We start from the raw sequence: 26,861 nt of genomic DNA on the forward strand, positions 1-26,861 counted from the left end.
ATTGTAATTCTTCATAAGTGTGAATATTTTTTTGCTTGACCACGCTTAGTATATTACTTGGAAGTAACGGTTGAACTAGTACATTAAATGTACAAACAAGAAAATTTACACTTTGACTCCATCTCATCACCTGCAGGCTCTGAACATGAAACATGAAGATGATACAATGTTCAAAAGATCTTAAAACTGTTATTTGTCAGTTTCTGTACATTTACATTTTTCAGTGCTATCATAAGTACGTAAGACATCTCCACCTTAGAAAATTAAGAGAATTTGCAATTCAATCTCTAAGGTATCAATCAAACTCCCAGTCTTTCAGACCATTTAATATATGAGTTTTATAAAAAGTCTTTAGAACTGGCTGCATTATAAATTCCTGACTAGGATCTTTTCATTGTAACCCTTGAGTAAGACTAAAAATGTAAAATCAAAATTATAAACCTGTGACAAATCATTGAATGCAACTGTAAAAATCTGGGTCAGCTGCACTCATGAGTTTTATTAAAGCTACCCGGAAACTACCAAGTCCAAATACATTTCAAGTTTTGCATGTCCCAGCCTGCATGGCTGTGTGATTTACAATGCACAAACAGCATTCCTTTCATGGTGGTCTCCATTTGTAACAATGTGAATGGGTTTTTACTTGTGCTCTGATACATTTGGGTTTGTCTGGTGGTCACAGTTGGCAGGTCATAATTTCCTGCTCTCTGGACTGTTTCTTGGCAGTGACCACTCAAATGAAATTAGTATCACTGAGGGACTGGAGGCTATATCCCACAGCTAGGTGGCAATCCATACAGTGCTGCCAGCTTACTTTGTGGTTTCAGGCAGGTTATTTTATTTTTCCATCTGTAAAATGAAAATAGCAGCAGTTCATCTCCTTTGCTGGGGTGCCAGAAAAAAACAGATCTGCTCAAGATCTTTACATCAAGAAGAAGTAAAGGTAAGGCAATGATTTATATAAAGACAAACTAAAGAATAGGAAAAAAATTACATAGAAAACACAAGATGGATTAGAAATGTTAAACTTGAAAACAGAATAGAATAGGTGAAGTCAAGGTAATCAGTTCCATCAATAAGAATGTGTAGTTGGGCATGGAACCCATGAGACACAAGGTATACTGATTAATCAGTATCTCACTGCTTAAATTTTAGACTCTTATGTGGCTAAAGAGTTCAATAAACTTATGATATGCCATGAAAGAAGGTGATGATGGAGAAAAAAATATGGCATGTTGGTCATAACAATCCAAATCAAGAGGACAGTGTAAATATGCCAACTACTTTGGTGTATTTTTCCTGAATTGGATTCAGTGTGTTTCATGTATTAATTCTGACTCATAAAAGTTGGTGTTATAACTATGAAGTTTCTTTCATCACTTTTTGATATTGTGCTGAAGATTTTTAATATTTTAGTTCTATATAAATTTGCTTTACATACAGGCAGAAATCATTCTTTTTCTTCCAAGGGCTGGTATGTACAAAGATTCCCTAAGTATATTCATATTCCACAAGTGGAATAAAACAACAAATGTTTCATGGAGGAAAAAAGGTTAGCTTGACCAAACAACTCTTCATTTTGTTATATTTCAATGGATGTAAAAGTGGAGAGTGTTTTTAAAGGAAATTGTTTTGCAATGTTGTGTTTCTAGGTCACAGGTATACAGCTTGATTCTTTTCCACCAGATTTGTGTCTGGATAATACAACAGAATCACAGTAAGGATTTCTGGTAAAAGGAATGGAGTATTAGTTCATGAAAACATATTTATTCTACATTGTAAATATTTTAAAGGCTCAACTGTTTGTTTACAAGTTGGTACATTTGGTAATTGCAGCCATTCCTAAAAGATATAGTAGGAACAATGGCTTAAACATAGACAAATCCTAGCAGTATTTGAGACAAAATATAAATATTTAAATTTTGCACAGTGTTCCTGTGAATGCATATGTATCCCACTGAAAAATACGTATGTGTGCATATCTCTGTGTCATGTCATAGGTAAAAGACTTAATCAAGTGAGTAGATTCCTTTAAAACAGAAAGCAAACACAAAGAAAGGCTAACTGTCTTCTGCAGGCCCTTACATAATCCTGTTTCTTTGTAGACAGAAAGGGTAAACTGCCTGCTCTGGCACTCTCTATGCACTATCCCTGCTGTGATAAGTCAGCATCCAGTAGAAAAGAGGATGCACACACTCCCTGATACCAAATCCTAGAGTGTAAAATAAGTGCCATAAGTTTTATGCTGTTAGACCCCTATAATTCTGGACTTCTTTACAGTCTTGACATTACTCCAGACACTCTGGCTAGAGAAGGAAAGAGGAAAATAACACCTCTTCAAATAATGATGATGTTTTAGATCCTGAAGGGCATCAAGGCATGATGTCAGAGGAGATCAGGGAAAGGTACATTGAATGGTAAAACAGGCTGGTTTAGAAGGCAGCATCTCTAAGAAGGGTGGATGAAAAAGCACAGTACCTCTCTTAGGCACTTTGATTTCTTCTTGGAAGCAGATCAATTCTTACAAAATGTTTCAGTCTTCAGGATACAGACTACATGTAAAAAGTATAAAGCCACTGAAATGCTTAACATGAAGTAGACCACAATTTTAACAGCTATGACCTGTACAACCTTTGCTGCTGTTAAACATTTCTTTATTGAAAATCACTCAAACACGATCAAATTAGCTGGTGATAAAAATCTCAGGTAGCCAGTGTGCTAGATATATTTAATTTAAATGTAAAAAATATTAAGTGAGTTTTCTAATCAAGCTTTTTTAGTTTTTCCTATTATCCCATCTTTGCTTTTACTTTTTCACTACCTTTAAAATACTTTTCTGAGTGCTTGAAACTCTGTACTCTTTCTCTTGGGCAAATTAGAAGTGCAGGGGTTTTGTTGTCATTTCTGAATCATGATTCAAAGGTAACTGCCTGATGATTTGCCTTGTAGAGCAATTACATTTCAAATACAAGTTTGTCAGAAATTAGGTCGAGTCAATTGTGTGAGGTAAATGCAGTGAAGTATGACAAAAAACTTCATATAATCTACTCAGTATATTTCAGTTTCTAAGCCTCATACACATATATTAACTATATTTTTTCTTAAATTGTATTAACTTATGGTAATAATTTTTAACATACCTGCTTATAATCCAATAGATTTTATTTGAAGGTGTTTTCTCCTTCAAGACATCAAGGCTAAGTTTTATATGTCACCAGCTATTTTAATTTAAGAGATTTGGCAACCGAGCTTCAGATGTCCCTCAGAGACAGTAAACATATTACTTTGCTTTGTACACTGTTTTAATAAGAATTTAAATAATAAATGTTGCAGTATTTAGTATACAATACATCCCTATAGACAAGTAGATAGACAAGTTATCTAATACTTGTTAATTTAATTTCTCCTTTTGGAAAGTTGTATGAAATCCTAGTTTTCTTTTTAAATACAGTGTTTCAATTGACTTTTACAAAAAACCCAGCACAAATTTGACCATGTAATTCAGATACATGCTTTTACAATTTTCTCCTGTACCCTTGATCATTGTAGTTCTTTCTGTACATAGGACCAGCTTCAATGGAAAAAGATGAAATACTTCATAGTTAAACTAGCAGGTAGTCTTAATGTATCTGGTGAGATAATGCTGAAATGTTGGATCTGGCTCATTTCTTTCTTCATGAATGAACACTTTCTTTTCAGGTAATTCATTCAAATGCCATTATCTCCAGTGTTTACAAAGGGTGTGTATGGAAGATCCCCTGCATCAGGTCCATTGGAGAAGCTAGGTAACACTCTTTTAGTTTCTGGAAGTAAATCCTGAGTTCTTTTGGTTAGTCTGGCTCTGACATGCACAGAAGATCCATGTGTATCTTGTAAACTCTCACACTGAAACAGCAAGCCTCTGCTACTCACATGCTACACTGATGTTTTACATTTGAATTTTTAATTTGGATTTTTGTTACAGTTCAAATAACATTCAGTTTATGGATTTTTAATATCTCCTGTTCAGTATAAGTATGACTTATCAGAAAATATTTTCTGATTTCTATCTATAAATTCTATAATTAGAGCAAATATTTTAAAAATAGTTTTTGTTTAAAAAGAATCATCAGCTTTTTTTTTTTTTTCCAGGAATACATTACTGCACAAGTGAGATTTTTTTCTTTTTATTATGCAGGTTTATTTTACTACTTCCCATGTGTCAGTGCCATAAACAGTGTAGTTACGAAAACTGACCACAAACATATCTCAACAAAAGTCTCCATAAAAAGTGAACTGAGGAGAGTCATATGAGCCTGAATAATGATAGCAGTGTATAAATTTCTTTAGTTGATGAGTGTGAAATAATTTACAAGAATGTCAGGTGACAAAATATATTAATTAATGAAAGAAACTGGATATTTCTCCTTGCTCACTCACATTCCAGTTCTTTACCATAAAAAGATGACCGAGAGGCAGAAGCTCTTGCTTATTTTCAGTGCTACACTGCAAGAGTGGAGTAAGGTTAATTGCAGGACTCCCTGTCAGAATGCATAATGTTTCCCATTTGAATAGATTTCAGGTCTAGCTAAAAAACTGTGTTTCCACTAGGCAACTAGAATAAAATGTAAAAAAAAAGCCAAATAAACCAAACCAAAACAACAAACAAACAAACCTGGAAACAAATTAAAAAAATTCATCTTGATTAAGGAACACAGTTCAAGATTTCTTAATTGACTACAAGCAAGTATGTTGCCATCAAAATGCTTGTCATTATATGTCAGAGGTGAAACTACCTATTAAAATTGGGATTATATGTTTAAAGGGTAACTTCTTGTTTCCATATTCTTATGCTCCATGCCATGCTCCTTAGGAGAGCCTGAAGTGAAGCCTTGCAATAAGTTCAATGAAAATTACCTAGGGCCAGCATGTCTTCCAAAAAACAGCCAGAGAGCTAGTACTTTCTAAATCTCTTGTCTTGAAACTCTTACAGAGTGGTGAAGATGCAGCATGTAGCTTGCCACAGCACAGAAACTGATTGCCATGATAGACCACAGGGCAACTCAAAGAAACAGCTGTGTTTAACAGAAATCCTTTGTCTCCTCTATCCCAAATGTATGACAGGAGTGAGGTTTAAAAAGAAACAGTTGCTTCAACTCACTGATCTTGCAATGATGTTTGTGCTGCGCTGCTCTGTCTCCACAGGACCCCTGCAAGAGGATGGACGAGGTTTTCATGTTGAATTAAAAGTACATTTCAACATGTGATAGTTTTTTTTATTTTTCTTCAAATGCTTGATCTGGGACATGAGAAAACAAAGTTTAATCCTTGTACCTTCTCATAAAGGCTAGACAGCCTACAAGTGCTGATGGAGGTAGGGGGAGTAAGAAGCAGTAGTGGTCACATACAGTGTTCCCAGGTTCAGGGTCTCACTCTTGGAGGAAGGCAACTCTCTTCTGACCAAAGCATGTAGAAGGTTTCTGTGAAAAGCCAGTGCCATGGACTAATTATTTGGTAATACATATTTGTAACGAGTTGTTCCATAACTGAAAAACTCTTATTAGCTATGACTCTATTACACAGATAATATATTTTTGTTTCCTAAGTCTTGGAGAGAATAGTTTTCTCCTTCTTGAGGGAAGAAAGGAAAAGAGAACAATATTTTAAAGCTGTCACACTAATTTATTCATCATTTCTTAAAATTTTTTCTCCTCATACAAGCTAATCTGAGCTTGACTATGAAATGCAGCTTTGAGTTGGCAGGCCTGCAGCCTGATTGAACTGCTGAAGAAAAAATACAGCCCTTCATACCACAAATAATGGAGGAAATACAAATGGTTTAGTATTTCTGCAGTAGACTGGCAAAAGGAATTATCTAACTAAAATAGAATCCTGAATCCATTATTTCTTGACAAAGCCATCACTGGACTCAGAAGCCACTGAAATTTCATTCTCCTGTTTTATGTATTATACCACCAAATTACCTGCATGCCCTCATCTTCCTAACTTGTAACATAACAGATCGAAAAGAGAAAGCAAGTAGTTGCAATGGTGTTATTACTTGTTCTGAAGTTGAGATAAGGCATACTATTATTCCCTTCAGGATACGGACATGAACTCCTAAGGATTTTGACAGACGATTCATGACTTTTAAAGGACCTGTCCCCATTGTATTTCAGAAATTAAGTATGAATAAACTTAAACAAACTGTATAAACATGTTTAGATCTCAAAGGAAATCTGACAGATCTGTAGAATTGTGCTTAGAACTGAAGAAAAGTCTAAATATTTCCTCAGGAAACCTTTACATATGAACACAAGGAATCAAATTATCCTGATGCTTAAGGAAACTGCATACAACACAGCAAATTATTTTTCCCCCTGGGAAGACAAGATAAACCTCATTTCAGTCAAGGAAGTAGAGCAGATGGCTAAATCAATGTAGTATTTCTTTCTTAATGAAGTGTTACCAAATATTTGAAGTTTTACTTACATACATCAGTAACACTTTTGTAGCTCTTAGGAAATAACAGACTTGGAAGATTTAGTTACTGTGTGTAACTTTTCTTTGTGTTACTGGTAGAAGAAAAACATTGAGATTTGCATATTACATAAATTAACCCATATAAGTAAACCAACCTACTGGGCTAAAATAGCCCAGGAGTTCAGGCAGCCAAGGAGCAATGCAAAAGCTTCTAGGCATGAAGGGAATAAGCTGCCAACTAGACTGAAAGCTATGTAAAGGAGGAATGTCTTGTACATGGTAAAATCCATGTCTGTTATATGATTTTCATGCTACAGTTCAAAATCTGTCAGCACTGAGAATATGAAGAGGATTAACATTTCATTATGACTCTTCATGGAGTACAAAGAACTGTCAGAGCAAGGAAATTTGATTGGAATTTATCTAGGCAAGCATTAACTGTCTCTGTGGGATTCAACCAATGAAGGTTAAGCACATCTGTGGCACATATCCCAGTAATGGCATATATCAGAAGAGATGGAGACTCTTTCAGTGAAGAGCAAGTAAATGTCTAAAGTGATGATTATTTCTGTATGTGATGTCAGCTTGGATTTGAATCCAAACTTGAGTTCAAACCTCTTTGTTGTTCATGTGTTGATTTTTTCTGTGGTATGATGCTGAGCAAAGCATCTTGTTCCCCGTTGGGGAAACTCAGATCCGAGGCAAGGGAGGAGCTGGGTTTTGTGTGACAGAATGGATGTGAGTCCATGTCTTATATTCAGATCTTTGCATTAGTTTTCCAGACTCTTAGATTTACTGAGATTACTAAGTTAAAAAGAAGATCCTGAATACTGTCCTCAAGCTCATTTCATGTGATACATGATACTGTGATCCTTCTGTAGTTAATTTTGTTTATACTTTCTTGCCTTATTTTTTTTAGGATGTGTTGGCTTTTAATTTTTGCCCTTTTTTAATCATCAGGGACATTTCTCAGTAGTCATGGGCCTTTGAATATAAAGAACAGTCCTATAATGATCTTATTTAGCTCTCTCAGTATATTTAGATGCTTTGATGTCTTCACACTGACTTTGGTGTGTCAAAATTTGTGATTTCTAAGTCAGTTTCTCTCTGCTGGGGGTAATGGTTTAATTCCTACAGACTGTTGCCAGATTTAAGAACCTGGTGAGCCTCAGAGCACACCTTGTCAGTAAAAGTGAGACAGAAGTGGCGTTAAGTCTTTTTGGCATAATTTATCACTAGATCCCATGCCTATTGAAAAGTGAGATTACATTTTTGTCTCTTCCTTTTGCTACTTATGTACATACAGAAATCTCACTTGTTGCCTTTTGCATTCTTTTCTAATTCCAACTCCAATTTCAACTTCTGGCTTTCATTTCAAACCTGTATGCTGGAGCAATAGTCCCTGTAGTTCTCTCAGGTCACTGCTTCCCACTTCTACCTTCTGTGTATTTAATTTTTGCATTTAAGCTCAGCTGTGTTTCCTGTTCCTCTATGCTGGCCATCTCCCACGATTGCTAGACTTTCTGCACATTGGAAAGGACTGTCCTCCTTGAAGACAGCTAGCTTTTCTAGGCTGTTTTTTTTATGTGCCCCCACTAATCAGATTCCAGAAGAAGCTAAAACCTGGTATGTTTGAAGTCCAGATCCATACTTCTTCTATTCTACTGACTTTTAGTTTTTAGAAGAAGGCTTTGTGAGGCCTTAGAAGGTGGTCTGTAGCAGATGTACACTTTGACAACACCAGTGTTGGTCTGTCCTTGACCAGCTTGCTCTTTCCTCCAAGGCGAAATTCTATGCATGTTTACTGCTCCATTGCACTAAATTCAGCCCCTTCTGCTCATCTTCCTGTCCCATCCATACTAAAGGGCCTCTATCCATCTGTTGTATCAGTCCATTCATGAGTCATACCCCATTATGTATCTGTGATCCTAATGAGACCTTTCCTGAGGCTTCATTTCCCCTCAGACCTCCACTTCTCTTCAGGTATTTTCAGTTTTACCAACAGCCTTATTTAAAGCCCACGTCAGTGAAGTAGATAACCACTTTGCAAAGAGCTGCTTCCTTGGCTTTGTCAAATGGCTTGGGTTACTCCTCAGACAGTTTAGGGTAGCAGCAGTGTGAAGGTGGGGCCACACCAGCCTCTGAGCAGGTGGTAAAGCTGCCTTGGACTCTAGGTTCTCATTTGCTGTGAAAACTATGCTGACATGCATTCCACTGTCTCTTCATTTGTCTGCACTGATTTCTAAACTTGCTCTAGTCAAGCTAATTCAGGCTGATAAATGAATTATCTTTGTTTTTACCAAATGGGTATTTGAGGGAGCCCTCTTTTCATGCTACAAGAAGCGAAAGAAAGGTTTTGTGCATTTATGAAATTGGAGGTTAGAATTCTGAACTCTGCATAGGCTGATGGTTTCCATCTTGCAGAAGCAAGATGCCAGCTTAGTATTCCTGCAAAGGAGCTTCTCTGTGTAAGAAAACTCAGCTGTAAGCCAGAAAATGCCATTCCTCACTAGGGAAACTGAGTGCCGATTACTGTTGTCTCTTAAACAGTTTAGAATTCATTAAACGCCATAGAACCCCTGTGTGGTATATGAGCAGCAGCTCATAAGCCATACTGCTACCTTATCTTCTCTGTAGTGTTCAGTGACAGATCAAGAAGGAAGAGGTGCAAGCTGAAACACAGGAAATACTACTTTCCCATTAGAAAACAGATTTTTACTATGAGTGCTTACAGCCTACCCAGAGATGTTACAAAGTTCCTGTCCTTGGTGACATTCAAGGTCCAACTGTACATGGCCTTGATCAACCTGTTGTAGCCAACTTTGCTTTGAGCAGGTGGCTTGGAATAAACAATGTCCAGAGGTCTCTCCCGGTTTCAAAGACTCTGTGATAGTCATTACTATCAGCTAAAAAATGGTTTTTCTTCAAGATGGTGAACCTTTCTGAATTCTTGAAAGCATCTCAGCCTTTTGACTTAAGAAACTTTTCTATGATAATTTTGGAGACCACAGATAAGTGGTGACACATTCCATTACATTTAGAGCACTGACTGTTAGTGAGATCTGTCCTGTCTTTCCATAAATCCAGAAATGGATTTATTGAATGGATTATATGAAGAAACCACCAAACAGAATTTAAATACTCTTATCTGTTGATTGCAGTTGAGTTTGTATTTATTTATTTCCTTTATCTGAGGTCTGGATTAAGGTCAAAAGAAGAGATGGTTACTAGGCAGAATCATAGTAGAGTGAGTCATCAATGATTTTATGGCATTGATGTCATTCACAGTATTTTAGACATAAGCACCAATGTCAATGTTCAAAATTACTTCAGTTGTTAAAACAGAGTCAGTTTTTCAGGTAAGCATTTCTCTTATGACATTTCTGCTATGAAAATCCTATGGACTGTTTAAAAAATCAACATCATTATGCATACTTTTTTTTTGACCCATATTTTCTTAAACCCCTGCTTTATCTAATGATCTTTTTTTACTCTTTTCAGTATTTCTGAACATAGCATTCTTCTGTAAGAGGAAAGAATACTCTTACTTTGGACTATTCTTCCACTTCCTTTTATCATCAATCATGTTTACTGTCGGAGTCTATGTTTTCATGGATCCTCCACAGAGAGTGAAAAGTACAGAGATAGAATTAAAGCCTTTAGAAAAATTAGAATATATAAAAGCTTTAAATGCATAAAGTAGAAATCTAACCCTTAGCTTTAAGCTTTACATGCCCTAAGTCCTAGTTCAGTGTAGAAGGACACAGCTTCAGGCCTAGTGATAGAGTAAAGACATAACAAAAATAGGGTAGATTGTTGCTTGTAACTCGTATAAACTTAAAGACATAACAAAAATAGGGTAGACTGCTGTTTGTAACTCGTATAGACTTTATGCAGAGAAGATAGAGTTTTTCATATATGATAGAATAGAGGTTTTTTACAATAACAAGATAGAACTTGAGGCTAGCAAGATAGTGTTTTGCGTTAATAGATATGTTATGTGCGTAGGTTCTGATACTGTTTTTCGTAGTTTTACGAACTTTAGAATTGTACCTAGATTGGTTAGTGTGTAGATAAAAAATATGAATATGCATTTTGCAATTTGGGATAAAAAGCCTCAGGGTTGGAGGTGGAGGCATCGATTGATTGATCAATTCGATCCATCGATCCAACCTCCACTCTCTGCAACCTGAGGAACGATCCTTGACAGGAGCCAAGACGGGATTTTAAGGTATTATACATCGCGGTCCCCGCACTAAGGGACCTGGGCCCCGGGGTCCCCCCTTTTCCCCTGCAGCACTTGCTACCGGTGCGCCGGTTGGGACAGTCGGGGACTCTGTGTGGGGAGGGACCCCGGGGCCCCACTGCCCTCGCGATCCCGCGGACGGGAACCCTGCGCGGCTCGGACCCTTTGTCTGCCCTCTCTATCCCGCGGACGGGAACCCTGCGCGGCTCGGACCCTCCATCTGTCCTCGCGGTCCCCCGGACGGGAACCCTGTTTGGCTCGGGCCCCCATTGCCCTCGGGAACCCTGCGTGGCTCGGGCCCCCACTGCCCTCGCGATCCCCCGGACGGGAGCTCTGTGCGGTTCGGGATTTCCCGTTGCGTTCGCGTCCCTGTGGCCGAGGGCTCTGTGTGGGTTTGGAATTTCGGGGTTCCTTTTGTTACTACGATCCCTGTGGCTGAGATTCCTGTCTGAAACTTGTGATCGATTCCTCTCTGTTAGTGTGATCCCAGCGATTGAAAATGCAGACAGTAATAAGAGGTTGCTTTACCCTGAGGCTGTGAATTATATGCTCTGTCTATAATTTTATTAGAGCTTTGTTTGTTAGGAATCTTATGCTTTGTTCGCTGTCTCATTTGAGTTGTATGTGTTAAGATTTCTATGCTTTAGTTATTGTCTTGTTCAGACTTTCTTTGCCTAGGTTTGTAACTGGTTGTAGAATAAGGCCGCTCTTAGAACTCTCTGCCTTCAGATATGTGCTTTTGTATAAATAAATTACTCTATTTAGAAATCAAGATGTGGTAAGATCTTTAGAGACTTTATACCTGTACCCAGCCTAGGCAAATTGGTGCCCCGTGTGAGGAGCGGCGTACATTGCTATACATAAGCAACGGCCAGGTCTCTCCAGACGACTGCTCGAATCGGCTGTTAGGACGAAAACAGCATTCCCCCGCGCGGGCTTTTTTGCAAGAATCTGTATCCCGAAGGAAGGATAAGGGCGGTGTTCTAAGGCTTTCTCCAGGACGCTGGGAAAGCTGCCGTGCCTACTAGCGAAATAATGGTCTGGAGTAATCCTAAATATGGGGAATAATTTGTCTAAAGAACAAAAACACATCTATGATTGTTTAAAGTTACTGATTTTGAATAATGGCTATGATGTTTCTGGAAAGGATCTGAAGGTATTACTCTAAAACTGCTACTTTAACTGCTACTTTAAAACTGTAAAACTTTTTAACTAATCACAAATGGAAACTGTAAACTTAGAACTTACTTTATTCGGTAAAGCTGCATCGCAAACTGTTGAGGTAACCCGGGACCGCGATTCGCTTCTAGGGGCGGTGGGGGGCAAAGATGAATCTCTGTTTGTTCCTCAGCAACAAGGGTTTGTTCCCCGCGCTGCCGAGCCCATGCCGCGGCCCGGGAGCCGCGGGACAGAGGACGATACAGCTCCACCGCACACAGCCGCGAGCTCGGGAGCACAAACACAGACTGCGGCATGCCCAGAGCCCCCCTGCCAGCTCCAGCCGCGGACCCGGGCTGCGGAGGGACCCCCCCCACACACAAGCCCGTGCCGGGAGGACCCGAACTCTTCGGGAGTCCCGCCGCAGCCCACCCCCGCAAGGATCATGGATCGTTCACAAACTAAAACCCTGCCGTCCTTTACACCGCTGCACGGTCCGGCGGCAGCCGTGGCTCTCATCCTACGGGAGCCGCCGCTGCCGCCGCCCGACCACGGCGCGGGACACCCTGCACCTAACCCGCCACAACCCATCGGACACCGCCACCCAAGAGCGCGACCGCGGGAGCCGCTGCCAGCACCCACGCCGCCATCACACGAACACGCGGTTTGTACTGCCCGCGGAAAAGAACCAGCGCTGCGGAGTGACGTCATGCCTGCGCCAGCCCACACCGTCCTGCCTTCAGCGCCTGAGCCCGTGCCTGGGAGCCCGGACTCTCCACTGACCCCCCCGATCCTGCACAGACCTCGGACAATACCAACGCTGCAACAAGAGGGGGGAACAGGGGAGGGTAGGCACCAAAGTAAAACAACCACACAGGACATCCGTGAGAGACACCATAAGACTATTATGCACCAAAACACAGACATAAATAATACTTGCTCGGACAGTGACTCAGATTTATTAATTTTAGATCCAGCAGACTTAAACTGGGAAGCAGATTTAGTTACTTCTGACATAGAACACCCTTCATCTCAGCCTGAATGGAGGCTTCCTCCAAGAGAGGCTCAGCAGGAGTCCCTGGCTGAAGAGCTGCTTGTGGCTTTGTCAGTCAGGGGTGGCAGACAGGGTGGCAACTTATTACAGACACTAAATCATGGGGACACTGGGGATCCTGCTTGTGAAGCTCTGGTGTTGACTCAGTCAATAACAACCGCAAAAGAGACTTATCCAGACATAAAGCAGGGAACATCAGAGACATTTTTCACGTTTTTAGATCACCTGATAGATGTCATAGACACACAATGTAACAATGACCTGGCTTGTCTTTATATGGAAAATTTCTGTCCAGCATCTCTTCTGGACTTTTTCAGTCCAGTTGCAGGGAAACTAGTCACCACCAAAAAGTACAACAACATCTAACTTGTACTCTAATTAATACAGAAATACATTACCATATGAAGCTCAATCACAATGGAGAGTAGAATAGAAATAGATTTAATAGAAATGGATTTTTAATTAGAGTCATTTATTATATATGTATGTTTGAGTTAAGTTATATTTTAGTAATCTGTTAATATTAAGATAAACTTTTATATAGTTTAGTTTAAGTATAGTCAGTGTGGTTTAGTTTAAGTATAGGTTAAGTGTTGTTCAATTAAATTAGGTTAGGTTAAGTTTAAATTCTGTTAAGTTTAAGCTATTTTTAAGTTTTAGTAAGTTTAAGTTTTATAAGATTTAAATAATATTAAGTTTATATGCTATTAAGGTTTTTATCGCATATGAGTTTTGTTAAGATTTATTCATATTAAGTTTGTGTTGTTTGTTTTTAAGAAAATATGCTCATTTTATTTGTAAAGTTAAATTAGTTCTAGAGATAAGATGCTTCACGGGAACAGCGATGATGAAACATTGGAAAACACCTATTAGTAGATGGAGGAAGATGAAAGGTTTGAAAGGTTTGAAAGGTTCTATTATTAGTGGCATTTCACAAAGCCACATTGGGATTGTTGATTGTGAGCTGTTTTAGTGAAGTTTCCCTTTTTGTAAGTTATAAGTATATGATAGTTTAGAAAGGTATTATTTCAATTTTCTAGGATGATTAGTGTTGATATATTAATTATTTGATGTGAATTTGTTAATTTTCCTTATTTGCAGAGGCTTTTTGATGTGCTTTAGTATCCTTCTTCTAACTATATAAGGACACGTGTCATTTCAAGATCTTTCCTTTATTTTTTAATTGTTTAAGTATTTCATAATTGCTATTGTTAGGATCTTTGTTTTAGAAATGTATTAAAGGACCTCACTCCAGTTTAGAGCTCGAGCCTTGGCCAAGCCCTGACTCTCTCTGGATGGATGTTCTGCTAAAAGCTCAGATGGTTTCTGCTTCAAAAAACAAATTCAAGTCATTTTGACTTGACAATTTGACCCTGTAAAATGACAGCTGAACCAATTTTCAGGGTGGACCTGAGCATCTTGCCCGGGAAAGGTGGTCTGGATCCAGACTGAAAAAAGGTTCCAAAAGCTGTCTGCAGACTCTGAGATGAAAGCACAGTGTTTTAGTAATTAGTAATTATCTTATTTTACATATGTAATTGTTAAAAGTCACCAATTATGCCTGTTCTTCATTGTCGTACCTGAATTTTCCTGATTTCTGTCAGTACTTAACAGAGTTATGCATTTGTTTAGAGTACCTGTGCACTTATGTAATATTCACATCAATCATAAATATTGCCCAGTCTACCAGCTGGTGCAATTTTCTGTATTTACAGGAGCTGTCAACTCATTAGAATGGAGAAGTGTAAAATATCCATCAGTCAGTAGATGTTCTTTAAGTGCAATTTTACACCGGTACACACAGGGAAAAGTTTTTTTTTAGTTTAGAAATCTAGAAACAGGACAAATTGAAGGTACACTTCCTCTATTAACCTGGGGCGAAGGGCTTGCTTGTGTTTCTGCAGATTTGAGCCCAGGTGAATTCTAGCATAGAATGTAAAGAAGACAGCGAGCACAGAAACACGCTGACCACTCCATGAACAGACGAGCAAGCACGCAGACGTGAACTGCGCAGAGATTCTGATTTGCACCTGCCATCGTGTGCTTCAGTCACAAAAGACTTTGGACTTTGGGGATTTAATGTGGGAATCTGTAGTAATGTAGAATTTCTGTTAGTAGATGTGGGGAACAATTGTATGTTATCTTTTTGCTTTTGTTTTGCTTGCTTTTAGTAGCACAGATTTTTTTTCCTAGTTAGCCAAACCTATAACTAATGTAGATGATTAATAAGGCTGTTAAGAAAGTCTACATGTGTAAACAAGGAGGGGGAGATGTCGGAGTCCATGTTTTCATGGATCCTCCACAGAGAGTGAAAAGTACAGAGATAGAATTAAAGCCTTTAGAAAAATTAGAATATATAAAAGCTTTAAATGCATAAAGTAGAAATCTAACCCTTAGCTTTAAGCTTTACATGCCCTAAGTCCTAGTTCAGTGTAGAAGGACACAGCTTCAGGCCTAGTGATAGAGTAAAGACATAACAAAAATAGGGTAGATTGTTGCTTGTAACTCGTATAAACTTAAAGACATAACAAAAATAGGGTAGACTGCTGTTTGTAACTCGTATAGACTTTATGCAGAGAAGATAGAGTTTTTCATATATGATAGAATAGAGGTTTTTTACAATAACAAGATAGAACTTGAGGCTAGCAAGATAGTGTTTTGCGTTAATAGATATGTTATGTGCGTAGGTTCTGATACTGTTTTTCGTAGTTTTACGAACTTTAGAATTGTACCTAGATTGGTTAGTGTGTAGATAAAAAATATGAATATGCATTTTGCAATTTGGGATAAAAAGCCTCAGGGTTGGAGGTGGAGGCATCGATTGATTGATCAATTCGATCCATCGATCCAACCTCCACTCTCTGCAACCTGAGGAACGATCCTTGACAGGAGCCAAGACGGGATTTTAAGGTATTATACATCGCGGTCCCCGCACTAAGGGACCTGGGCCCCGGGGTCCCCCCTTTTCCCCTGCAGCACTTGCTACCGGTGCGCCGGTTGGGACAGTCGGGGACTCTGTGTGGGGAGGGACCCCGGGGCCCCACTGCCCTCGCGATCCCGCGGACGGGAACCCTGCGCGGCTCGGACCCTTTGTCTGCCCTCTCTATCCCGCGGACGGGAACCCTGCGCGGCTCGGACCCTCCATCTGTCCTCGCGGTCCCCCGGACGGGAACCCTGTTTGGCTCGGGCCCCCATTGCCCTCGGGAACCCTGCGTGGCTCGGGCCCCCACTGCCCTCGCGATCCCCCGGACGGGAGCTCTGTGCGGTTCGGGATTTCCCGTTGCGTTCGCGTCCCTGTGGCCGAGGGCTCTGTGTGGGTTTGGAATTTCGGGGTTCCTTTTGTTACTACGATCCCTGTGGCTGAGATTCCTGTCTGAAACTTGTGATCGATTCCTCTCTGTTAGTGTGATCCCAGCGATTGAAAATGCAGACAGTAATAAGAGGTTGCTTTACCCTGAGGCTGTGAATTATATGCTCTGTCTATAATTTTATTAGAGCTTTGTTTGTTTGGAATCTTATGCTTTGTTCGCTGTCTCATTTGAGTTGTATGTGTTAAGATTTCTATGCTTTAGTTATTGTCTTGTTCAGACTTTCTTTGCCTAGGTTTGTAACTGGTTGTAGAATAAGGCCGCTCTTAGAACTCTCTGCCTTCAGATATGTGCTTTTGTATAAATAAATTACTCTATTTAGAAATCAAGATGTGGTAAGATCTTTAGAGACTTTATACCTGTACCCAGCCTAGGCAGTTTACATTTTAAACACACATTTCATGGAAGGTAATAATTGAACAGTTTGATTCTATTTTTTAAATCTTTGCCCATTTTTTTTTCAGTATTGACTACAAAACCAATATTGCTTTTCTGCCTGAAGTTAGTCCTTCTGGAGTCTTTGCATTACACTAGACTAGGACTTTTCTCATGTCCGTTTACACTTACTTTTAGTCATCTTAGAATATTTGCTCTTTTTCACCACCATCACTTATCTTTTTTTTTTCAATTCAACCTACAATCATGAATTATATACTAATATTCTTCACCTCCTTCTTCCCTTTTTGGATGTAAAGTATGTAGAAATAAAGATGATACTCTAAAGCTAAATTGGATAGAAAAAATAAACTATGAAAGATATATTATGCAACAGAGCAAGTATATTGGTAGTTCATTACAGTTGTGGTAGCACCCAAATTTTCCTCCTCTATCCCCAGTGAATGTGTGTGGATGTGGTTGCTTAGTTTCTATTGCCTATAAGAAAGTCAAAAAGCCAACATAAATTCTTCTGGATAGGGAATTATTGAGTGCTGTTGGTGCTTTTGATAAAAGAGTTAAGGAGAAATAAGGAGATGAGCCTGACTGCATCTGTAAAGTGGCTCAAGTGAGAATTACAAAAAAGGCCATGTGAGAGAGCTGAAGGTCAGGGACAAAAGGAGTAGAAAAAATACTCAAAATTGTACTGCAGAAAGCAGGCTGACAGGATCAATTGCTGATATTCCTGGCTGAAGCCACTTCTTGTTTTTGTTTCTGTAAGTCTGAGGTTTTTATGGCATTGATCCAGTACAAATAAAGTCAACAATAAGTCTGTTGAACCCTCAGTCTGTTTTTGTGATTTATTTTCTGTTCTCTTTGCATGTTTTTCATCTCCTTTTCTATCTCTGTTGAAATGTGTTCCTACTAGTTTGCCAGTACAGTTAGATTATCACTTTATATTGTCTGTTGGCCTAGTAAGAAAGTAAATCTTGGCAGGTTAACTTGGGAGTTCTGTCAAAAATCTCTGGAGTCATTGAGTCATCTCACCAAAATCCACTGGCTCTGTTACAATGAATAACTGTGTAACTTTATCTAAAGAGAAGTAAATGCTTATAAAAATGTTATCATTTCAATGACTTGGAGATGCCATCAAATAGATCAGATTGCCTTTCCAATGGTATTTTAAACCAAAGAATATCTACAGAATTTTCACTCTGCTGCCTTTACAACAAAACAAGTGATCTGATATTGGAAAAGGGTCTCCTACAAAGCTGATGCCTTTAAATTCACAATCCTCTGAAGAAATTTAGTGCTATTTTTCAGATCTATGTCTAGAAGACTTTATTCTACAGTTAGACTACTGGGCTCTGAAGTAAGTCATAAAGTCTACCAGGTCAGATCAAGCTCATAGTACGTACCTTAAAAAATTTTAGCCAAGAAATAAGCAGCCAACTTTAAATATTTCTTTTGATCTACATTCCATTCAACAAAATTAACAAGAAGTTCTTTATAGACATTATTAATTTCTACACTGAAGTAATTGTTGTAGAAAGAACCCAAAGCTATCAGTACAAGATGTTTTCTTATCATACAGTTTCCCAAGAACCAATCTAGGTGGAATAAAGTATTCCACCTAGAATTGTGAAATCAGTATTTACTCATGGGGATAAAAACTCAAGGTGAGTTCCACACTTTCATTGAACAGAGTGGAGAAATTGCCTTAAAGGACCTGGGATTTATATCACCTGCACATTGAACGGGTCCAGAGGCAAAGATCCAGAAACTTAGAGGGTCCAGGATTATATGTTGGTAGAAGGGGGTGCAGCCAATGGTAGCAACCAATCACTGAGAGGTGTGGGTGGGAAAAAGGAGTACAATGGCCAATAGGGAAACACAAGGATAAACAGACAGGGGTACAAACCAATGGGGTTACAAGGATCAAAGACACTACTAGAAACCTGACCACATGTGGTCAGCCGGGGTGTAATAGCCAATGGACCAAGAGAGGGGCGTGGCACTGGGGTTGACTTGATAGCATGCCAGTTAAACAGAGGGTCCATAAGAGAGGTTAAAGTCTAGGGGGTGTTTTTCCAAGGTATAGCCCCAGGAAGTCGCCTAGTGGGCCCACAGGCCTCCACAAATCCCCTTTCATTATCTATTAAAAAGACTTCTCATATAGACTTCCACAGGCATTTAACTAGGCAAGAAAGCATAGTAAAACTATGACGATAACAACTAAAATCCCTAAAATTCCTTCTACAGTAGACAAGGCCCATGCAGTCAGTCCCCATTGTTTGAAAAGTTCGGTAATCCCACTTGGATTATTTTCTTCCTTTAGCTCCTCTATTTGCCTTTTTAGCTTCTGGATGTTCATATGTATTGATTCCCTGTGTGATGACAAGTTAAAACAGCAGAGTCCCTCAAAGTCTTGGCAGCCATGTCCATGGGCAAGTAGTAAAATATCAACGGCTGCCCTATTTTGCAATGTCACGTGCCTCGTAGTCTCCTGATCCACTAATAGCTCACAAAGGGCAGCAGACGTTGTGTTGGTCTGCTTACTGATCCAGCACCCCAGGTGAGAAAGCTCACTGAGAGCCTTAGCTGCAGCCACTCGAGGTAAAAAAGCAGTGACTGCAACCCTCTTTCTTTTACTCCAATTTTTAACTTGACAATTTCCGTCAAATTTTTCATATGATCTTTTTTGGTGTGCTAATTCGTTCTTCTGCTTCCAGTCCTTCAGTAATCTTATGCTGGGGGTGAGGATGATAAGCTGGCCAAGGCTATGGGAAGCATGAGGGGATCCCTGCCCATACTCAGTCTCTGCAGATAAGACACAACCCCTGAGTAGCACCTTGGGATGAGCACCAAGAAAATATGGGGCTGGTGTAATTGCACCAATTTGTTGGAACATATATGTTCTTAATAGGTGTTACATTTTTCCTATAAACAGTCCCAACCTTAGATCTAGCAATTTCACTAAGTGTCCAGTGTTGGTTCAGTCTACTATAGTATGATTGGACACAGTAGGTGGCCTGGGAGGACCCCAGGAAATCCAGTTCCTGTGATTCTTCTAGTGCATGCAGTAAAACCTTGGTCCATTCATCCCAGATATCCACTGGGTTGGGTTTCTTACCTGCCTACAGGTAGTTGTTTGCTGTTAAAGGAATTTCTACCAGGTGTGTTGATAAGGGATCATTTACACTGCAGATGGACATGCATAAACTATCTTGTTGTAATGTTTTCGCTAAGGTGACCCAGATGTTTTGTTTTGGTTGAGGGACAATTCATATTGTTGCTGGTGGAAAGGCAAGGAGCACCTAGGTGGTTATGATGACTGGATGATGGTCTGTGGCCACCAGGAACCTGGTGAGAACTCACAGAGGGCGGGTTGTTCCGTAAAATAAAGAAAAAACTTAAACTAGATTGTTTATAAAGTATTTAAATAGTCAAGAAAAACCCACCCACCATCCCTCCCCTCTAATACAGAAAATATAGCGAGTTGGTCCTTATTCCCTGAGTGCCTAATACTGATGCTTAAGCTGCGAGCCATAGTGGCTGACTGGAGCTCAGCACAAAACCACTGCTAAATTGTCAGTAAAGTGTTGCACTGTGCATGCTGAATGGAACACTGTCGTTGTTCTGTAAATGAGGCATTTTTTCCAACTCGTATTTATTGTTTATGAACAGCATTCTCTGACAGTCTTGGAAAAGCCTCCAAGACTTTTATAATGACCTACTTTTATGTTCCTTCCTGTAATGGATAAAGTGGCAAATATATAAGCATCAGCAAAGGCATGTTGCTTAATGAGTATCAGTAGACATGGTCCTCAGCATATTATCCCTGTACTTTTTAAATATAATTCATCCTTATAATAAAATATTATCTCACAGCAACCCATAGTGGGGCTGGAACACCACACACTAATCAGTCTGCGGTGATTGCTTATATCAGCCTGAGCCTGCTTGTTACACAGCAGAAACAACAAATCTTATATCATCTTTGGCAATTCTGGTTTATGAGTGCAATTATATGTACTAGGGCCTAATGGTATTAATATAAATAAAAGTAGTAAGTTTAAATGAATTCATGCAGCGAGAACTTTAATTACTCAGCTGTACAAAAATTTGTTAACCTGTTAATAGTACTATGAGCTGAGAACTACATAAATTGCTCCTGGTATTTTTCTCCCAACCTTGATTTTTTAAGAATTAGCAAAATGTTTAAGTAATGTTACACACATGGCAACTTGCTACACAAAATTTATTTTGCTGGAAGATTTATAGACTTACTTATGTGCATTAGAGGTAATTTTCACAACAAATTCCTCTACTATGCAGCGTTCTCTAATAATGATGTTGAAGACTATAGCTTTATTAGTGATCTTTCAGTATTATGAGTATTTAATTTTAAATTAGCCATTTTGTGAGGCACATTCCTGTGGTAGACTGATGCTGTCTGGCTGATAAACACCCATATGCCACTCTCAGTCCACCTCCTCAGCATGACAGGAGAAAGTATAAGAAAAAATTGGTGAATCAAGATAAGGACATGGAGATCACTCACCAATTACTTTCAGAGGCAAAACAATGTTATCTTGGGGAAGATTAATTTATTGCCAACTAAAAAAATAGAATAGAATAGAAGCAAAGACAGAGCTAAAACTAAATCTGCCCTTTTTCTTCCCAAACATAGCTTTAATTTTCCATTCATGACTCCTCTGCTTTATCCCTTGTCCAGGCAATGCAGGGAGATGGGGAATAACAGTTGCAGTCAGCTCATAATACTTCATCTCTGCAAGTCATTGTTACTTATACTCTTCCTCTGCTCCCCCTTCCACAGGTGGCATTTTTTATGGATTGTTCCAGCATGCTTTCCTTCCATGGGGTTCAGCCCCTCAGGAACAGACTGCTGTGGTGTAGGTTACCCACAGGGTCACAGGTTCTACCTGAAAACCTACTCCAGCATGAGGTCTGCTTCCCACAGGTGCTGTCAGGATCCTGCTTCAGTGATGTCCATGGCTTGAATCTTCTTTCAGGGCATGCTCACGTGCTCCATTGTGAGGCTCTCCAAAGGCTGTAGATGGATATCTGCTTTATTCTCCTCCTCCATGAGCTGCAAGGGGACAGCCTGCCTCACCAAGGTCTTCCCTCCATGAGTTACAGGCAAATCTATCCTAGTGCCAGGAGCACCTCCTCCCCCTTTTTCTTCACTGACCTTGGTGTCTGCAGAGTTGTCACTTGTGGTGATGTGTATTTTGTGTTTTAATCCCTGATGGTTTGTTCCTTTCCCCACCCTGGGTTGTTGGTTTAGCCTGATATCCACCCACTAAGCTGCCAGTCTTCCCTGACACCTGCCCCTTGTTCCTGAAAGTTCTCTGTCCATCCTCCATCATACCAGCCCCTGCCTGGACTGCCCCTGTGGAAATCCCCTATTTTTCGAGGTCCCATTGGTTTGTTTGTGTTCGCCTCCTCACGTTAGCCTCTCCATTGTTTTGTGTTCTGTAAACCCCACCTTGTGTCCCTCCCTGGTCTTCTCCCTCTTGGTCCCTCTACCCTAAAATCCCTCCCTCATTCTGTCCCTTAAAACCCACTGTGATGCCTTTGTTCCCTGTCCTCGCCCCTGCTCTGCGTTCCAGTTATCTTACATTAATAAAGGATTCCTTGGACTGCATGCGAAGCCCACTTTGCTCCTTTCTACACTGATCCTGTGGCCACTTCTTGGGACTCTTGGGACCCCAGAGGCTGTGTTGCATCCCTGCCAAGAGCCACACCACCAGGAGTGCCATGACAGTCACTGATTGACTCATCTTTGGGCAGCAGTGGGCCCATCTTGGGGCCAGCTGGAACTGTCTCTATCTGGTATTGGGACATTTCTCGGCCTCTTTGTGCAGTCTGCTCCCTGCAGTCTCCGCTGCCTCCCATCAAAATCTTGCCACCTAAATCCAATACATATCCTGATGAACTTTTTTAAAGGTTTGAAATATTTGTAGGCTACAATATGTGCAATGACTGAAACAGCAGGTTACAAAGATGTACAGTGAGAACATGTGAATCCTGTGTCAAATACATGGAGCATTTGAACTTGCATAAGGCACAGAGCAGATGTGGATTTTTTTCTCTAGCGAAATACAGTGAGGATAAAGGATAGAAAGAAGTCATTGACACTGACGTGCCTGTGGAGCACAGAGATCCTTGAGCTAATCTTCACTGAGCTGAAAAATCCATGTACAAAAGTAAAGGGCCATGTGGCTGCACCAGCTGGTGTCCACAAATGTCTTATCCGCACATACATGCCCCACATTGAAAACAACCAGGATTTGCCAGCTCTCCTGGCTTACGCTGGGCCAGTTTGCTGACAGCATCACAGGATGCCTAACAGGCTGAGCACATCCAGTAGTGACTGAGAGTTGATAGTGCAGCTGGGGAAGTGTGACATGTTTCATACCCTGCCCTTTGGAGGGAAAATCACATTGTTCATAGAAAAATAGAATAATTTCATTTGGAAAAGACCTTCAATATCAAGATCAGCTGCAAACCTAACACTTCCACTTGTCCCAAAGTGCCATATCTACACATCTTTTACATATCTCCAGGGCTGGTGACTCAACCACATCCCTGGAGAACCCGTTCCAATACTTGACAAGACTTTTGGTGAAGAAAATTTTACCTGATATTGAATCTTAACTTTCCCTGGTGCAGTTTGAAGCAACTTCTTCTCACTTACTACTTCTGGTATTCATTTTTGAAGCTGCAGTGTGCTGGATTTATCTGACAGGGTGATTTTTTTAAGTTGTGATGTTACTTCCAAAAACTCCTGGAATTGTGAAACATATTCAGATACATTTTAGAAATAAAAATTGTTTTATTGAATTGCATGAGAAAAAGTCATTCCTGTATCCTTGTTAAATTAATCTGATGGATAACAAGTTCATTCAGTGTTGTGAACTTCCCACAGCTTCAGTTCTCAGAGTGAGTTTTCACATCCAGTAATACACTTGCCTACATTACATTGCCTATGTTTCACTGATGATCCTCTTTTTCAGAGGAACAGAATGTTCTGGCAGATATGCACATATTCTGTCTACTGTGTCTTGCTTGCACCAGGATTTCAGATTGATCTCTGTGTGCTGCAAACTATCATTTTAATGTGAGCTTCTTGAAACAGAGTTCTGTGATGAGGCAAATTTAAAAGCAAATTATAATACAGTAACTAAATTCTGTAACAGCAAACTCACAAAATCTCCTTACAGAGCTCTGTGTAGAATATAGCAGAGATTTTATCTTCTTTTTTTGTAAGGTCACATCTGTTGAAAGGCTCCTCATGCTTTTAACCATACTTCTGTACTTACCACAGCATTAAAAACAGCGCTACTTCAGCCTTTTCAGTCAAATGCTTTTGAGAGTATATGAAGGCAAAGATCTTAAAAAAAGGTAATCTGCAGCAACATGTTAACCTTGTGTTGGGTATTGGATGTTCATAAGGAAGGTGTTTAAAGTTGATGAATTAATCACATAGACATCTTATTATTTCTTCATTATAATTTGGAATATTTCTACTTCCTTTAATAATCAGCTTTGGGGAGGATGAAAGCCTGCTTAAATGCAGCAGATGGGAGAACATCAGGGATGGTTTTAGTATACCTACTGCCTTTGTAAACATAATTCTTTGATCTAATTTTAAGTTACATCACATTCACAGAAAGTCCAATGCCAGTGTTCTCTTTTCTTTACAATAAATTACACTCTTTACAGATAAATCTGTATGATTCACAGGTAGTGAATAGAATGACAGAAAAAAACCACCACAATCTTTGTCTGCTGCCTGTCTATCCTTAAATGTAGCTCAGAAACATGAGTAATAGACTATAAAATAGTTGTAGCTTCTTGAACAAAAGGAAGTTTTTTGTTAGGTTGAGCTCTGGAAAATGTATAACCATGGAAAAGAGAGTGTTTCCTTTCCTCCTGGGCATGAGTGACACAACTTAGTTTAAATTAATTTTCAGACAACGGAAATATTTTTTTAAAAAATAGAAAAATATACAGAGGATTTTTTTGTTTCATTTACCATTTGAAGACTCAAACACATTCATCTGTAGTTAGATCAAATCTCATTTAATATTACCATCACTTTGAAGAAAAGACTGAGGGAGACCTGGTGTTCATTGTAGGAAAATTATCAATATTTTGTATTATTAAAATGGCTCAAAAGATAAGTTTCTTTCCAAGATGTAAACTTTAGATTTCAATTTTTTAGTCAAAGCGCTATTCAGATGTTGGTGTGTCTCAGTTCTGAACCAAATTTAAGAGAAGGCACTCTGCTACGGGTAGTCTCCTCTGAAGGGTTTCAGTAATTCCCTTCCAAAAGCAAAAAAATGAATGCTGATAGAGGAAAGTGAAAAAAACCCAAACCAACAGTTTATTAACAACAGAATGCCCACAGATTCACCCCCTCCCCAGGCAGACACACATACAGGAACAAAGACCAAAAAATGAGGCAAGTGTTGAAGAAATACCCCTTCCCAACACTTGGTGTGAGATGGCGACTTTCACACTGAAGCAAGTGGAGTTTCTATGAAGGAGTTCCGGCAGGAGGCAAAAACTGGTGGCTCTCTGATGTGGGCCTCTTCTCCACAGCAGATGAAGCAGCTGTGCTAGGGCCTCTTGTGTGCTTTCTCTCCCCACCTCAGCTCCTCAGGACCTGGGGCAGGAGCAGGGTGATGCTGCTCCTGCTTGTCCTGCTTCTCCAAGCCTGGATCAGCAGCGGTTCTGTTCACCTCAAGGCAGCTCAGAGATTGCCACTGCAGCTGCTTCGAGCCAGAGAAGGCAAAAGCTTTTCTGCCTGGGCCAACAAAACTAAGCTAAGCCAAGCAAAGACAAACAGCACAGCACCAAGGAAAGCCTGGGGAGGGAGGCTTCAAAAAATGCCCACAAAAGGGCCCAAAGCTCTTGTACTCCCTGGCCCCACACACACCCAGTCCTAGGCCTTAAAGATACAGCAACCATTTTGGGGCATAAAGGGGAGGATCATGGACGAGACTATCATCATAAATCACTATAAGACATGATATCCCTTCTGCAGGTGTAAATGTGCTGAGGCAGTCAACAGATGAAGTTCTTTGAGCAGCAGTTAACGTGGAGGGCTACAAAGATGAGGACAAAACCCCAACACCCCTTCTAAGAACACCTGTGGTGGGTTGACCATGGCTGGATACCAGGTGCATGCCAAGACACTGTATTATTGTTATCACTTCCCTCCACAGCTGTACAGGGGAAGGAAATAAGATGGAAAACACTAAAACAAACAAGCAAAAAAATCATTATGGATTGAGATATAGGCAGTTTACCAAAGAAAAAGTGAAGGTTGTGCACGTGAAAGCAAACGATGAAAAAAATTTCCAACAATGAATATTTTATTCCCCACTTCCCATCAACAGGTGATGTCCAGCCATTTCCTGGGAAGCAGGGCATTAGCACACACAGCAGTTGCTTGAGAAGGAAAGCATGATAAATAACAAATGCCTCCCTTCATCCTCCTTTCTCTTAGCTTTTATGTCTGAGTAGATGTAATATTATACGGAATATCCTTTGTTCAGTTGGGGTCAGCTGCCCTGTCTGTGTCCCCTCCCGAGATCTTGCCCACCCCAGCCTGCTGGTTGTGGAGACAGTGGTGAGGCTTTGCCTGAGACCCTGCTGTTTCAAAAAGCCAAACTGCTCACTGTTGCAGAAGAGTCTATGCCTGTCTGGTTGGAAAGAAGAAATTCCTTTGATGGCAAAGACTGGAAGCTGGTGACTTCAGATACCAGGAGGAAGGTAGAGACTAAATTTTGCAGTTACACAGTAGATTGACTGCTTTCTGAGCTGATGAGTAGCAAGGAGTGTTAGCCAATGAAACATTCATGCTGTCTGGCCCTGAGCCATGCAGCAGAACGAAGAGAAAATGGTGAATGACAGCAGTGGGAGACTCCCTGGGGAGAACAGCAGAGTTCCCCATCTGCTGACCTGATCTGTCATCTACGAAAGTTTACAGCTTTCCATATTTGTCTTTCAGACTGATTTGTGGAGCTGCTGCCAAGGTTTCTCTGTCACTCAGACCTGCTGCTCTTTTGTGTGGGCACTGACAGAACTGTCAGGGACAGCATGGATAGCATGGAGCATGACTACATGGCTTCAGAGAGGGTGATCAAAGACATAAAGGACC

The 26,861-nt window shown here is 40.0% G+C and overlaps 1 long non-coding RNA gene across 2 annotated transcripts in view; it reads left to right on the plus strand.

Moving 5' to 3' along the window:
• Nucleotides 1–761: 761 nt before the first annotated feature.
• LOC134547972 (uncharacterized) overlaps nucleotides 762–26,861 on the plus strand; it is a 59,727-nt gene continuing 33,627 nt past the window's right edge. For both annotated transcript variants that reach the window (XR_010079658.1, XR_010079659.1), the window contains exons 1-2: nucleotides 762–943; nucleotides 3,700–3,785. This is a non-coding gene — a long non-coding RNA (uncharacterized LOC134547972). The remainder of the gene's footprint in view (nucleotides 944–3,699; nucleotides 3,786–26,861) is intronic.

Source organism: Prinia subflava, chromosome 3, assembly GCF_021018805.1.
Source record: "Prinia subflava isolate CZ2003 ecotype Zambia chromosome 3, Cam_Psub_1.2, whole genome shotgun sequence".
Taxonomy (NCBI): Eukaryota; Metazoa; Chordata; class Aves; order Passeriformes; family Cisticolidae; genus Prinia; species Prinia subflava.